The sequence below is a fragment of the Cibotium barometz genome, chromosome 43 (genome assembly GCF_041138505.1).
Source record: "Cibotium barometz isolate CiBa-2024 chromosome 43, ASM4113850v1, whole genome shotgun sequence".
In the NCBI taxonomy this organism is placed as follows: Eukaryota; Viridiplantae; Streptophyta; class Polypodiopsida; order Cyatheales; family Cibotiaceae; genus Cibotium; species Cibotium barometz.
This window is the reverse complement of record NC_141088.1, coordinates 44,689,350-44,701,866: the sequence shown is the minus strand read 5'-3', so window position 1 is coordinate 44,701,866 and position 12,517 is coordinate 44,689,350.

Here is a 12,517-nt window from a genome sequence, read left to right as displayed (position 1 = left end):
TTTTGGGGGGAGATGTGATGCATGAGGTTACACTCTCCATCCTTGTACGGATAACAATATCATCTACTTTGAATCTATATTCAGGTGATATTTCATCCAGAAACTCAAGCGACTCTCTAACATGTTGTAGTCGCCAGTTTGATGTTACTATGAGTTTCCTGGGATCTATGAATGGATGGACTATGATGTTAAATTCAAACTCTGGACAATTCTCTTCAGAATCCAAAGGGACCCAACTACCAAGCTTGCTTTTCCATCTCCTATAGTCATAGCCCAAAACTAGGGATTGGTGACACAGTTGGTATGAGATGGACAAAGAATTTGGGTTTACTCTACAACTGATATTGTCCCCCATATGAAAAGTTTCCTTGGTACTCCATCCTTCTCTAAGTACAGTGTCCAGATCAGTCAGAGATAGTCTTCTATTAAGCCACATCGTTCTTGTCCTCTCCAATTCCATTGTTTTGAAACATGCCACAAAGACATGTATAGGCAAGAACCATTGAAGTTTAATCCTTCTTGAAATCCTTCCAGGAGACATTGCTTTAAGAATATCATCTTTGATTTTGGATTTGAAGCTTGTTATGGTATTTGGATCAGGAACTTCCCATTCTAGTGACATTATTGTGGGAATAGGTATGTCATACAATTCTCCATGAACACCTTCTCTTGAGACGGAACCCTGTATTCTGCAAAATACACAAATAAATCCACTGATTTGTAAAATGAAGGTGTTTTGTCTGCGTACATGACATCTGCAATCCCCTTGTGAATTGCTTTGAATGTGCCACTTAAGCTCTCAACAGGCTGCCACTCCACAGCTGTTGACGGAAAGATAACTGAAATGAAACAAACAACAAATATATCAGAAAGAGAAATATTGTGTTGTATCAAATAGATAAAGGTTTGTTGAATTACAATAAGAATGGAGAATTGGATGTTCATCCAAGTTCAACACCATGTCTTTGGCCATGTAGACATGTTGAACTTTTGCAAGCCAGCCATTGTCGGTCACTTTGAATGCAAGAACACGACCTTTCCAATGGGATTTCACTTCATTTCGCTTGGTTCTTTTCACCCTGTGGGCACCTTTGCAAGAGGGAAGCATTGTTACCCAATCATTCACACGAAAAGACATGGGTTTCCAAACACCATCTTCTCTCGTGTTATGAAAATCACAAGAAGTTATATTATGAGAAGGACGACGTGAGGACGCCATAGAAGCTCACAGATAAGAGAAAAATAGTAAATCTTTTGAATAGTGAATCTTTTGAATACTGAATCTTTTGAAAGTGCAAAGAAAGGAGAATAAACCATATGCCAAAATGAAGGGAAGGTGGAAAGTAGACGTCTGAAAAATTTGGTGTTTTGTCATTAATAGCGTTGTTTTCAAGGCCTGAAAAGAGGATTTCGTATCTTCATGCTTGATTTTTTGAAATAAAAAATGGAACAAGATGTCACTATTTTGGACCCAAACTTTAATGTTAGCCATCGTAAACGTCTAAATTTAGCCGTTTTAGCCGTTCGCCACTAAAATAGAACCGTTAAGAAGACATTTGGAGGAGACAAGAATGCCATACTTTTGTATACATGTCAATTCACAATTGGACAATTTCTTAATCCTTGGATTAACAAACAGCCCTTTTCTAGCCGTTTTTGGCCCTAATGTTCTCTTGCTTTTGCATCTCAGCCCTTAGCATGAACCAGGCTCTAATACCATGAACAGATGTAGGGGAGAAGAGAGCTTGAGCTCTTGCAAGCACACACACACACTCACAAAACCCTAAAAGAGAACACACAAGGTGAGAGGCTGAAAATCTTCTTCTTCTTCACTCAACACTCAACACACCATATACAAAGATAAGAGTACACACAATATGAAAGTTACTCAACCAAATACATACTAGGGTTCTCTATAGTATGAACCCAACTAAATGAGCTGGCGCTATAACTATGCCAGTCTCTAGAACAGCTGTCACACAGCCTGTCATCCCACTGGCCGCATATCACCCATGATCTCACCAACCATGCCAGTGGTGTAAGTGTGGGACCTATCCCCAGGTAGGTCATCAGTGTCCACCACCTCACTAGATGAGATCGATATCTCAACACACATGTATCTTGAAAAGGGAAGGAAAAGGTAGATCAACCTTTTAAGTCTGATCTATCAGTAGGTCACTCATATGTGGATGATGGTGACTCTAGTGGCTCTCAACAGAGCTTGATGAAGAGCTTGGTATTCCGTCTATGGTTACTCCTAGTGTAAGGAGAACCAAGGCTATTTTGAGGACATGTAGCAGACAGTGATCCAAGTGTGCCCAGGTCTACAAGGGTTAGATACCCTGTTTGACAAGTTGCGATATGATGGATATATAGCCCATTATTATGCTTACATGGTAAAAGCAATACAAGAGATTGATCCCACTTGCTTTGAGCAGGTAATTGGAAATAAGAAATGGGAAGATGCCATGGATGAGGAGATGGCAGCATTGGATGCAAATGCAACATGGGAGTTAGTGCCTTTGCCTAAGGGAAAAGAAGGCAATTGGATGTAAGTGGGAGTATAAAGTCAAGCACAATGCTGATGGTTCAGTGAGCAAGTACAAGGCAAGATTGGTTGCCAAGGGCTATGCGCAGACTTATGGCATAGACTATGAGGAGACATTCAGCCCTATTGCAAGAATGGCAACCCTGAGAGGAGCTGTCATTGCTATGGCTGTAACAAAGGGTTGGTCTCTACATCAAATGGATGCAAAGAATGTTTTCTTGCATGGTGATTTGCAAGAAGAAGTATACATGATGCAGCCACTAGGTTATGAGAGTGATGCACATCCAAATTTTGGGGAGTATCTTGTTACCATTGGATTTTAGATATTCAATGTAGATTTTTCACTATATGTGAAAAAGACGAATAGAAGGATTATGCTATTAGTCATCTATGTGGATGACTTGATTATCACTAGTGATAGTGATGTAGACATACATGATGTCAGGATGCTTTTGAAGTAGAAGTTTGAGATGAAGGATTTGGGTGAGCTGTGGTATTTCTTGGGCATAGAGGTGGTGAGATCACCTCATGGCATTTTGCTATTGAAGAGGCAGTATGGCTTGGACATGTTGTCCAAGTAAGGTATGACAGGCTGTAAGCCTATTTCAGTGCCATTGGAGCATAACACAAAGCTTTCCACAGATACAGGTGAGCTTTTGGAGGACCCCACTACATACAGGTGCATAGTGGGTAGTTTGATCTATATGACAATTTATGAGGCCAGACTTGAGCTATGATATTGGACTTGTGAGTCAGTTTATGCAGGCCCCTAGGAAGCCACACTTGGATGCGCCTAGACGGATCCTTAGGTACATAAAGTCCACAGTTGATTATGGACTTTTCTATGAGGCTGTTAGGCTGGTAGTATTGCAGATAGGAGATCCACCAGTGGTTTTATGTTCTCATTTGGGAGTGCTGCTTTGAGTTGGAGTAGTAAGAAGCAGCCAACAGTTGCCTTGTTGAGTATAGAGGTAGAGTACAGGGGTGCTGCTATGGGTGGCAGCTTGTGAGGTAGATTGGTTTTTCAGAAGCTACTTGTTGGTGGCATGGGAGAGCCTGTGGATATGGCAGTTGTCATATATTGTGACAACATGAGAAGCATACACTTGGCTAGTAACCCAGTATATCATGCTAGAATGAAGCACATTAAGGTGCATTATTGAAAAGATGCAGGGGGGAAGAGAGCTTGAGCTCTTGCAAGCACACACACACACTCACAAAAACCTAATAGAGAACACACAAGGTGAGAGGCTGAAAATCTTCTTCTTCTCTACTCAACACTCAACACACCATATACAAGAATAAGAGTACACACAATATGAAATGTACTCAACCAGATACATACACGGGTTCTCTATAGTGTGAACCCGACTAAATGAGCTGGCGCTATAATTATGCCAGTCTCTAGAGTGGCTGTCACACAGCCTGTCATCCCACTGGCCGCATATCACCCAAGATCTCACCAACCATGCCAGTGGTGTAAGTGTGGGGCCTATCCCCCAGGCGGGTCATCAGTGTCCACCGCCTCACTAGAGCTCGATATCTCAACACTCCCCCTCGAGCTCAACTCCATCTCATGTACACCAAGCGAAGCCCTGAATCTGCGGAGCTTCTCTGTACCCAATGCTTTGGTGAAGATGTCAGCTACCTGATCCTCTGTGCTGACATAAACAAGGTCAAGGTCTCCTGCCAAGACCTTCTCTCTCACGAAGTGGTAGTGGACCTCTATGTGCTTCGTACGAGCATGAAAGACTGGGTTCCTGGCCAACTGTATACTACTAATGTTGTCACAGAAAATGACAACTTGTCTATCCACTGATAGACCCAAATCTCCAAGTAGCTTCCTCAACCAAGCTACCTCACATGCTGCCATAGCAGCTCCTCTGTACTCGGCCTCTGTACTCGATAGAGAAACCGTAGGTTGCTTCTTGCTGCTCCAAGTCACAGCAGCACTCCCCAAAGAAAACATGAATCCACTAGTAGATCTTCTATCTGAGATACTACCAGCCCAATCAGCATCTGTGTACCCATGTACACATATCTCTGTCCCAGTCTCATAGAATAGTCCACAATGCAAAGTAGACCTCACATACCTCAGTATGCGTCTCACTGCATCCAAATGCGGTTTCCGTGGAACCTGCATAAACTGACTCACCAACCCAACAGCATAGCTCAAATCTGGTCTGGTGATCGTCATGTAGATCAAACTTCCTACTATGCTCCTATACATAGTAGGATCCTCCAAGATCTCTCCTTAGTCTGCACTCAATTTGCCATTCTGATCCAATGGCACAGAAATAGGCTTACAGCCTTTCATACCATACTTGGACAACATGTCCAAGCCATACTGTCTCTGCAGTAATCCAATGCCATGTGGTGACCTAATCACCTCAATGCCCAAGAAATATCTGAGCTCCCCCAGATCCTTCATCTCGAACTTCTGTCTAAGCAAGATCTTTACATCAAAGATCTCTGCATCATGGTCCCCCGTAATGATCAAGTCATCTACATAGATGACAACAAGCACAACCCCTCTATCACCATGTCTCACATACAATGAGAAATCTGCATTGGCTACATGAAAGCCAATAGTGACAAGATATTCAGAAATCTTGTCAGACCATGCTCTTGGTGCTTGCTTTAAGCCATACAAGGCTTTCTTCAATTTGCAAACATGCTCGGGGTGACCCACATCCTCATAACCAGGTGGCTGCAACATATACACCTCTTCTTGCAAATCCCCATGCAAGAATGCATTCTTTACATCCATCTGATGTAAAGACCATTGCTTTGATGCAGCCACTGCTATCACAACTCTCACCGTTGCCATCTTGGCAACTGGGCTGAAAGTTTCCTCATAATCAATCCCATATGTCTGCGCATATCCTTTGGCTACTAATCTAGCCTTGTACCTGTTTATGCTTCCATCACTGTTATGTTTAACTTTGTACACCCACTTGCATCCAATGGCTTTCTTGCCTTCAGGCAATTGCACTAAATCCCAAGTTTCATTTCCATATAGTGCATCCATCTCCTCATCCATAGCTTTCTCCCAATTCACATTTCCAACAGCCTCATCAATGCATGTGGGCTCTACAACCTGCACAACCTTTGCCATATATGCATAGTGATGTGCCACATAACCATCATATGTAAATCTCTGCACAGGGTTCTTCACTCTCCCTGATCTTCGCAGTTTTTCATTCATGGCTTCCATAGCCTTCTTTACACCAGGTGTTCTCATAGCTGGGATCCCAAGCTCCTCATCAAGGCTCATATCTGAGCCACTAGACTCTCCATCAACATGAGAATGCCCTGCAGAAATGTCAGGCATACCAAGGGGCTCAACCACTTTCTCTTTTCCTTTACGTGATGTACTAATCACATTTGCAGGACTGGTATTATGACGCAGCCTGCCACTCCATGGTCTATCAACAGACCCACTAGATGAGGACTCTCCTCGTCCACTCAAAGACTGTGATTGCTGACCTGCATTCTGTGCAACCACACTTCCACTCAAATCAGCCCCAACAGCTTCTTTTTCAGCAGCATACCAGCTGCTCATCTCATCAAAGACAACATCCCTGCTTACCCTCAACTCACGTGTAGCAGGGTTATAACACCTGTATCCCTTTTGCTCAAGGGAGTATCCAATAAACACACATTTTTCAGCTTTCGGATCCAGCTTAGTTCTCAGCTCATCTGGCACATGCACATATGCAATGCATCCAAAAACTTTCAGATGAGATAAATCTGGTTTTCTGCCAGTAAACCTCTCCTCTGGAGTTACATCATGTATGGCTGCAGTTGGAGTCCTGTTCATGATGTATACTGCTGTAGAAACAGCCTCAGCCCAATAGCAATGCGGCATATTTTTCTCTTCCATCAATGCCCGCGCAATCTCAGCAATGTGCCTGTTTTTCCGCTCAGCAACTCCATTTTGCTGCGGAGTGTATCTACATGTATACTGTCTCCGAATTCCATTCTTCTTCAAAAATTCAGAGAACTCATTGGAGAAGTATTCTCCCCCTCCATCTGACCTTAGGCACTTGACATATTTTCCTGTTTGCTTTTCAACCAAAACTCTGAAATTCTGAAAGTGAGTGAAAACCTCACTCTTCTCCTTCATGAAATATACCCACACTTTTCTTGTGTGGTCATCAATGAAAGTGACATAGTACCTGCAGCCTCCCATAGACACAGTCTTCGTAGGACCCCATACATCTGAATGCACAACATCTAGTGCATTTCTGCTCACATATCTATTACGTGGAAACACATGCTTTGTTTGCTTCCCAAATTGGCATGCTTCACAGATTTTCTGCATACCTTCCACTTTAAATTTTGGCAGCCCTGTCACAATTCCTTTTGTCTGCATAGACTTCAATCTCTGCACATTTACATGTCCAATTCTTTTATGCCATATGTCTGTGTCTGCAACAACTCCTGAACCATTTGCAAACATTGCAGCACTCATTTCAGGCATGTCTACATCCAACGTAAACATTCTGCCCACTCTGTTGCCTTTTGCAACCAACCTGCACTTGTCTTTGAAATCTTCAACATAACACCCATCAGGGTTAAACCGAACCTGCAAACCCTGCTCAATCATCTGGCCAACTGAAACCAGATTCTTTGTTATGTTCGGTACATGAAGTACATCTGCAAGGTACTTCACTTTGCCATCCTGCATAGACAATGGCACATCTCCAACGTGGGCAATTGGATGAGCAGTGTCATCCCCTGTTTCCACAAAACCTGGTCTTTCCGGGTTTTTCATCTCCTTGAACCACTCTCCATGACTCGTCATGTGGTTCGAAGCGCCTGAATCCACATACCATACATTATCTTTTTGTGCTGCATCAACATTTTCAGACATGGCATTCACAACATGCTGCATGACAAACAACCTTTCATTATCCTCATTATTTCTGCTTGAGGATGCATAGTTGTTTTGCTGCACTTTCCCATTTTGCATGTCAGCCTGCTTCTTATAACATTCTGACTGCACATGTCCTGGCTTACCACAATAGTAGCATTCACGTGCATCATTATATTGCCTTTGCCAATTTCCACGGCCTCTTTGACTCCCCCTGCCTCTGAATCTGCCTCTTCCACCTGCGTGTTGTTGTTGTTGTTGTTGATTCTGGGACTGTTGTTGTTGTTGCTGCTGCTGGCCATAATTCTGATTACCTGTTCGGCCACCTCCTTGACCGCGTCCACGGCCTCCTCTACCTCGTCCCCTTCCTGAACTCGTGTAGAAGGCCTGTTGCTCTGAACTGTTTTTGCTTTGTGAAGACTGTTGGTCTTCACCCAAGTTCTTCTCTTCGATAATCAGCATAGACACCAAATCTGTAAAGTTGGGAATGTTTTCCCGAGTCTGAATAGACGTCTTGAACGCCTTGTATTGTGGCCCGAGACCACGTAGACAGACTTCCACTTTGTCATCATCATCTACTGACACACCAATAGATGCAAGGGATTCCACAATACCCTTTATCTTCAATGCATAGTCATTCACAGACATGCTCTTTTTCTCCACAGTATGAAGCTCATTCTTCAACTGTATCTTACGTGCCTTGGTATTTGTTTCATAAAGCTTTACCAAGGTGTCCCACGCCTCCTTGGGGGACTTGGCATCCTGAATGTGCCCAATCATGGTGTCCTGTATACTAATGGAAAGCCAATACATAACCTTCCTGGCTCCCTGGTTCCAGTCTTTAAACTCTTTCACATCTGCAGCAGTCGGATTTATATCCGGTATCTCCGGTGCCTCTTCATGCTCACCTTCTATGTAGTCCCAATAGCCTTTTCCCATCAGGAAATTTGTTAACCTGAACCTCCAAGCATGGAAGTTATTCTTATCCAGCTTCTCAGCCACAATCTGTGTTATGCCATCATTAGACATCTTGCCAAACACACAATTTTACCAGAACCTGCACTCTGGTTTTTCTGCTCAAATGCTGTATTTTCTGCACAGCGGTACTGCAGTACTCTCAAATGTCACAACCAGTGACTTCAATGCACATACATACACCCAGTGGCAACTGTAGACCTCTTTGCAGCACCCACAGTGTCTGCACAGTCAATCTGTCTTCCTGCAGTACTTAAAACAGAGTTCTGCAGAGAATCGATGACTTACCCGCAGTGCTCGAAATAGCTTGCTTTCTGAAAAACGGAGGTCCAGACGCGCCCGAAACGCGTTTTCGGCCCGAAAATTGTAGTCCAAAGGACTGTATAGTTGCCCTATAGCTTCAGTCCCGCGAAGAAAGCTCCTCAATCGGAGATTGTTTACCGGTGCCTCCCGTAGAGCTCCCGACAAGGGTGTAGTCACAAACACAATAGGGAAGAGTAGTTGCAGCTCTTACCCTCGTACCGCTTCCTGTGGTTCTCTTGCTTGCAGCTCAGCCCTTAGCACGAACCAGGCTCTGATACCATGAAAAGATGCAGGGGGGAAGAGAGCTTGAGCTCTTGCAAGCACACACACACACACACAAAAACCTAATAGAGAACACACAAGGTGAGAGGCTGAAAATCTTCTTCTTCTCTACTCAACACTCAACACACCATATACAAGAATAAGAGTACACACAATATGAAATGTACTCAACCAGATACATACACGGGTTCTCTATAGTGTGAACCCGACTAAATGAGCTGGCGCTATAACTATGCCAGTCTCTAGAGTGGCTGTCACACAGCCTGTCATCCCACTGGCCGCATATCACCCAAGATCTCACCAACCATGCCAGTGGTGTAAGTGTGGGGCCTATCCCCCAGGCGGGTCATCAGTGTCCACCGCCTCACTAGAGCTCGATATCTCAACAATTATCACTTTGTGAGGGAGAAGGTTATAGGTAGGAGATGTAGATCTGGTAGGATCAGGTGTGGCTGACATCTTCACGAAGGCATTGGGCACATAGAAGTTCCACAGGTTTAGGAGCTTACTTGGAGTGTATTGTGTGGAGTTGAGCTTGAGGGGGAGTGTTGAGATATCAAGCTCAACTAGTGGTACGGTGGACATTGATGACCCGCTTGGGTGATAGCTTCCGCATCTACACCACTAGCATGGTTGGTAAGATTATGGGTGAGATATGGCCAGTGAGATGACAAGCTGTGTGACAGCCATTTTGGATTATTAGGGACTGGCATAGTTATAGCACCAGCATATTTTGTCGGGTTCACATTATGGACCAACCCTTGTATGTTGTAGTAGTTGAGTACTAACCCATATAGTGTGTACTCTCATCTTTATGTTATGTTGGTTGAGTAGAGAAGAATAAGATAGAAGAAAACTCATCTATCCATCCCTCTCTTGTGTCTTGCCCTCTCTTGTGTGTATGTGTTTGCTTGCTAGGGTTTGAAGCTCTCCCTCTCCCCCACATTCTCTTCAATACAAATCCATGGCCTTCTTCGACATGTAAGTTAATGATCATCTCGATGATGAATCTGAAGTGCAGTATATTATGGGTGTCTTGATGGTTTCTCAGCTTATATTCCTTAACCATGCCTTTGGAGCCAAAATAGGACTCCATGTCCTCCTCTATTGGTAATCAATAGCGCCTTCTAAAGGAAGATTGAAAACTTGAGAAACATACATGGTGGAGTTTCATATGTGGCCTTAAATTTGGGGCTATATATGCATGTGGGAGTTGGGACTTAAAAATATTATTTCATTTTCTTGGGGTGGGGTGGACATATCTATTGAGCATTTTCTTTGAGCACAAATGGTTAGGTTGGTGCTCAAAGAAAATGTTCAATAGATATGTCCACCCCACCCCAAGAAAATGAAATAATATTTTTAAGCCCCAACTCCCACATGCATATATAGCCCCAAATTTAAGGCCATGTATGAAACTCTACCAAGTTCTTCTTCAAAATATCTAAATCTAAATTTGGTCATAATCATCTCACAAAGAAATTTTGCAATAGAACTAGCTTTATTATGTTTTAATGTTTTGGATTCCACCCATTTGGTATAATAATCGGTGGCCTACTAGAATATATTTGTTGTCGATTCTATGAGCTGGCGGTTTAAATGGTCTGAAAAAATCAAGAACCCATTTCTGAAAAGGTTCCATTCGAAGCATTGGCCACCATAATCCATCTTGAAATATTTTTCAGCCAGTAACTTCTCTAGAAAATTGGTCACCACTTACACCTTGGTGTGCTTGCATCAATATTGCTTGTTGTTCATGTACTTGGATACACCGGAAGCATATAGTTTGATCAATGCCCATTTTATATAATTGACTTGTAATTATCAAAAAGGTTTTACTTCGGTGAGCTAACCACTTTCGAAGATCTCTGCTCATACCATCTGGAAAATTTTCTTTTTTTAAAAACATAAATTTTTTGTCATACCAACTTGGAAATATAGTAATCCGGAATAAATACGCATCAGGAAACTCATCTAATACACCTTTTAGAGCTTCTCCAATGTCTATCTAGGATATAAAATCTGCAAACTACATGTTGATTACCCAGTGTATAACGACCAATAAATTAAAATTCTTGCAATATTAGCATCCACCTTGCTAATTTTCCAAATAAATTAGGCGTATTGACCAAGAATACCAAAGCTTGATGATCCATATGAAAAGTAAATTGATTGCCCAAAAGATAATATCAAAATTTCTTCACTGAATAAAAGCTTCTTGGTGTGTAGTAGAATAATTCCTTTTTGCTCTTGATAACATCCAGCTGGCATAATAAATTGGTCAAAACCATCCATCCTTAGATTCTTGCATAAGTACACTTCCAATTACTACATCAGAAGCATCAACAAAGACATGGAATGGCCCGGACAATCGGTGCGACTACCAACATCAGTTGTTGTAAATACCGAAAAGATTTGCTGATAGGCCTCCGTGACACATACAAAACATCTTTCTTTGTGAAAAGATACACTGGATAAGCAAAGGTATGGCAAAATTTTTAGAAATTAATACACAACTCATTTTTATGCATAATGTGAAAAGAGGACTTCCTACCATATTCTAGGATTGGTCATCCTATTCTATAAGAATGATTTTTATCACATTCATGGAAAACTAAAATTTAGTATTTATGCATAAATAGTTAATTAAAGAAAAGATGAATTTTTGGTTTTTTTTTAAAATGCAAAAAGAGGAATTCCCATGATAATGGAGATCCATGTAATTAAATGGAAAAAGAGAAAATTTGATATATTAAAATAATAAATATTTTTATTTAAATTTAAAGAGAAATTTAAGATAAATATATTTTATACATGAGAGAATTTAAATGATAAAAGAGGAATTCCCATGACATTTGGAATTCAATCATGTAAATGGTAAAAGTAGAATTCTTGGTATAATTGTAATAATGAATATTTTTATTTAATTTAAAGAGAAATTTTAGATAAATTTATTTTATGATAAAAGAGGAACTCCCATGACAATTGGAATCCCACCATTAAATGAGAAAAAGAGAATTTTAAGCTTATTCAAAAAAATGGATATTGGTATTTAGTTAAAAGAAGAATTTTTATGGTATTTAAGTAGAGAAATATTTGAATTAATTTTTGGTGACAAAAGAGGAGTTTTCACCAAAATTTTGCCTAGAGAATTAGAGTTGATAAATTAAAGTGGTAGAAAGAATATCTTTGGATATTTATGTGAATAATTCACCAACTTGATATTTTCCAAAATTAGATTAAATGGAAGAAGAGTATTTTCATAAAAATTCGATATTCTCATATAAAACCGTCTTAATCTATTATGGTTAAGAAGGAATGAAATTCATAAAGTTGGAATTTTCTTACGGTTAGAAGTTTAGTAGATGTTTATTTGAAGAAAATCCTTGTTAGAACTAAACCGAATGATTTTGGTTAGTAGACCACGACTATGAGAGGGACGGTTAGTAAACTACTTGTCCAACTCTCGATCTGAATCAAGCAAAATCTTCGTGACCAATTCTAGTTCTTAATACAAAGATTATACTACC